We start from the raw sequence: 4,828 nt of genomic DNA, 5'->3' as shown, positions 1-4,828 counted from the left end.
TAATCTAAATTTAGCTACTGTTAAAAAGTAAATATGCAAAAAAGAAATATTTTAACTTATTGATATATTTTAAGAAAAATAGTAAATAGTTAAAAATCCATAAATATATATAGAGTAGTTAGTCCAAAGACAAGGGAGAATAATTTCTCATACTAGTTAAACTCAGTGTCTATATGTTTACAAATTACATATATTCGAGGCCAAATTGCGATTCTTGCCGTCTATGAGAATAATCGCCATATATATGAAATGAGAGTTGTACCTTTAATTAACCAAACGATATCAACATATTACAGAATTACAGAAATCCAAGAAATCCGAAACCAAAACGTTGCACAAAGCATATTAAGTATATGAATTATATATGGCATTGTTAATGTTGTGTGTTGTACTATTTTCAGCATACTTCCTGGATTATAGATATCTGCATAAATGTGACATATTATATGTATATACCATAGGAAATAAGAAGTAAGAAACAGCTACATACGATTCTCATATATAATATGTACGATTCCAGTTAAATGTTCTTTCTGTGTGCAATAAATAAAGAATTTCATCGCAAATTATTCAAAATCTAAAATTCAAAGACTTCACTCTTGACTTTTCGAAATTTGTCTGTGCGCAATGCAGATATGCATAATATGCATATAATGAGTAAAAGGAAAAAACTGATTATAGCCCGTTCTCTTTTACTAGCTCATAGCTTTTCCCCAAGCCTTAAAGCTAAATTCTGCGAATAGTTAAGTGTTTCTCACTCAGCTGTTAAGTCTTGCATTCCAACTGAAGGCTGTTGTATAAAAATAGCTTGAGTATCCGGACTTGAGCAGCACGGCAGCTGCAATTAAAATCAGGATGGAGCAACGCATAAGAGAGCAGAGTGAAAAGCCTGCGCATATAATGTGTCTGTAAGGCTAAACTCACCTTTAATCAGGAAGGCGGCTGCTCTCCTTCCAAATGCTGGCAATAAATACTTTGAAGGCAATGAGATTGCGTTCTCATACTGACGAAGGCAACTAATTTATGCGGCGGAGGGCTGTTTGCTGGAGCACCACTAACTAACTTTTGGGCACCCATTCCATTTGAGGAATCCAATTTATTTGGCTTCATTTCGCTTTCAGTTCTCGCTACAAAGTGTTTCATTTGATGGAACTCAATTGATAAAACGCATTAACTTGGCGCTAAAGTTCCAGAGCTCCCCCATTTAAGTACCTTCCATAAAAACGTGCACGCTGCCCAAGTGGCTGCCATGGGCCAGCTACGTCAGAGATAACATCGATTGTTCATTTAAGTTCGACTCTCATATTATCCGGCAGACAACGGAAACCCATTGTTTATCATCGACTCGCAACCATCCCATCCACCAACCAGCGACTGTTGAGCGCTGCTGAGTTTAGCGAGCTAAACAAACTTCTAAGTAATTCGCAGCAATCAGCCACTTATTTAGATTAACTGTGTCTTAAATTTGCCAATTTAATTAATTAAATAGAATTCTATATTTGATCAAGTCTCAGCCATCTGCAACTGACTAAATATAAGTATGGTTATGTGGCTGCACTCTAGAAATAATATTGCAAGTTCAATAGAACTTGTTCAGCTAATTGAGGGTTATCATGCGGCTGCTCTGAGTAACTCCAAGTCAACAGCTTTTTGTAAATCTGAAAGACAGCTGTGGGATAAAAAATAGAAATGAAAAAAAAAAAAACAAACAAACACGAATGTAGTCTGAATGCACTCATTTAGACGCTTCGGCCGCCTGACTTAACTGGACGTCTGAGTGGTCCGGCTTAGCCCTGCCATCGCACGGAAGTTGTTTGCTTTGCCAGGTGCAGAAAGGCGGGCAAACAGAAATGGCAACGCAGGGCAGGCAAACGGTGTTGAGGTCAGTCAAATAGTCCATGCTATCGCACAATCGATAAAGCAAACAAATCTGCATACAAACAGGCGAATGAAAGGCTTCAGCAGAGAACGAGAGAGAGAGAGAGAAAGAGAGGCATATTGGCACAGAAAAAGGGAGAACAAGAGTGAAAACATGTGTGTGCGTGTGTGTAAAGGTTGAAATAACAATGCTGCCATTTATTCCACCACAATATGAACTTTAAAAGTTGACATTTACTGTGCAAATATTGTCATTTCGCTTGGGCTACAGCATCAGATGCTATATAGCGCAGCTTCATGGATTGGCCTAATTGGTTTCTTCGTCAATGCTGTGGAATTCAGCTTACTTTCCTTATAGTTGCTTGTGTTATACTTTCGTTTTCTTGTACGCAGCAACTAGCCTCTTAGTGCACAGGCATCTAAGCTATAATCTCAGCAGGCATTTTCCTTTAGACTTTGCTCAACTCCACAGGAAGTCCTTTTGTTGTGCACAACTATAAAGCCGATTGTGCAATGAAGCAAAAGCAAAGGAAAATAAACTATATAGAGATATAAGTATGCGACTGTATGAACATTTTGCCACTTGCACACAATACAATATACGACAATAAGTGCAAAAAGGAGACAGCAGCAGCCAAACAACAATTGAAGTTAACTAGAGAGAGAGTCGACGTAAAAAAATACTATAACTATTCGCAGACTTTTTAAAGTAAACGTGTTGAGCCCAACTTTCAACTGCAACTGTACTGCAAATGCGCAGCAGGTTGTATTGCTCCTCAAGAAATAATCGTTTCAAAAGTTATTGACTTTTACGCTACTATTTTGGAGCATTTGTTGTTAACTTAGTTTGGCTGCAGTCAAAGTTTTGAATTGAACTTTGATAAAGTTGTGATAAGCAATTTTACTATGAATCAAATAAACGATAACATTGTTGCATAGTTAAGAGGCATAAGTAAGTTACAAAAGCTGTTCTCGATTTATAAAAATTTGAATAATGTATTTTTGGAATATGTGGTTTAAGCATCTGTTGAATTAAAAGCATGCTTAATAATCAGTTAGCTGGACTCACACTTGGACACAATTGCTGCTGTGGTTAGCCGCAGAGACGGCGCAGAGGACAATGTGAGCTGTCATGTGTGTGACTCCTGCGCCCTGTTCCGTGGCTAACCACCTCACAAAGCACGCAAGCTGCTGACAATTTGCAGAAGGCGTTAATTTCCTTAATTCCAGTCTAATTGTTATGGTCGCCCGCGGTGCAATCAACAGGAGCAGCAGCACAGAACCACAGCGCAGCAGCAGAGCGGCTGCACACTCCGCCTTGGCAAAAGCAATTGGCTTTCGTTAAATAAAAACAAAGCCTCATGGGAATTTCGAGTGGGTCGGATGTGGCTGGGAATAAAATGAATATTGAAGGGCAAAAAAGTGGTTTGCTCTTATTTGGCAAGCCACAGCCGTGAAGACTTTTTAGCTCAGCAACCAACACCTTCACCCCAATCTCTTTCTTACTTTAATTTTTGTGTCATGATGGCAACGGGATTTTTGTTTCGTTTTTTGTAGTACCAATCCACGGAAATGGCAAGCAATTGGATTTTATGGCAAAACAAAACACAGCCCAGTCATTCTGATATCCTTTAGACACTCTAAAACCTACACCAGACACTTCAGCCTACTTGACTTGAGCCGCGCTCCTCTTTGAAGTTCCCATTACCATCGCAGTCCATTTGATTTTTCCTTTTTTTTACAGTTTTTACATCATTTGCAGCTGTGCGGTGGAATGTTTTTCGTTTTTCGTTACATTTTGTGGTTGTGATTATTTTTGGGTCTTGTTGCTGCTATTGCTGTTTGAGGCTGCTGTCATCTGGACTATCAATTTTTGGCAGACATTCGACTCAATTGAATAACTGATTTGTTTGAATTGAATGTTGGTCAATCAATGTGAATGGACAAATGCACTTGAGATCCTACTTTGCCCGCTCCTCAATTCCGTTCTCAGCATCATTGATAGCTTATCGTTGTTGACACCCGATTTCACGCACTTATTATTCCATTTTATCGTACTACCATTAAATGAAACGCAGTTGCACAGCGCACTTAGAAAGTTGCTTAAATTAGTTAAATTAGCTTAGGGCAAAAGTTGGTCTAAGTGAACTGTCGGCGTTCGTTTCAACACAAAGCCATAAACCTAAACGGCCTGAAATCTTGTTTAAATAAAGCACAAAAAAGTTGGTTTCCCTTTTATTAACTTCATTGCCCACAGCATTTTGTTACAAGCTGAAACGGAAGTTAAAGTCGTTGCCATAGCCAGACGTTTGTTGTCTACGTTGTGTGTGTGTGTGTGTGTGTGTGTGTGTCTGTGTTTATGTACTTGTTTGTAGGTAGCCGTATGCACTGTCAGCGTCTTGGCCTTACACTGAAGCTGGTAGTTGGTCGTGTTTACTGTAATGACAAGGAGCTAAAAAATAAGTTGATGCTTTCGCAATATCATAACTGAAAAGTGCCTTTGCTGCTTAATAGCTTCATAACTGAGAGGGTGGGAAGAAAAAAAGCTAACTCGAATTGTGCTATAAATATCAATCAAAGATAAGCTTAAATATTTTACATGAATGCCTACAATCTTAAAAAGCGTACATTAAAATTTAAAATAATATATATATAAAACAAAGAACTAAATTCTTCTTAAAATATATAATTTGTTTAGTTACTTTGATTAATCATAAAAGTATACACATATATAAAAAAAAAATATATAAAAACTCTAAGAAGTTGTCTTCCGTGTCTGGCAGTCGTGCTTGTTGCCTTGTCATGCTGAAACAATTATGTCACGCCCCCATTTCCATAAAGTGTGCTGCCAACAAAATGTTTGCTGACTTTCATAACATTTCAAATAGGATAAAAATAATGCCTAAAGCAAATATGGAAATGTGCCCTGCAGAGACAGCCGAGCAACTTT

The sequence above is a fragment of the Drosophila mojavensis genome, unplaced genomic scaffold, assembly GCF_018153725.1.
Source record: "Drosophila mojavensis isolate 15081-1352.22 unplaced genomic scaffold, ASM1815372v1 contig_231, whole genome shotgun sequence".
Lineage (NCBI taxonomy): Eukaryota > Metazoa > Arthropoda > Insecta > Diptera > Drosophilidae > Drosophila > Drosophila mojavensis.
Note: the sequence above shows the minus strand (reverse complement) of the source record.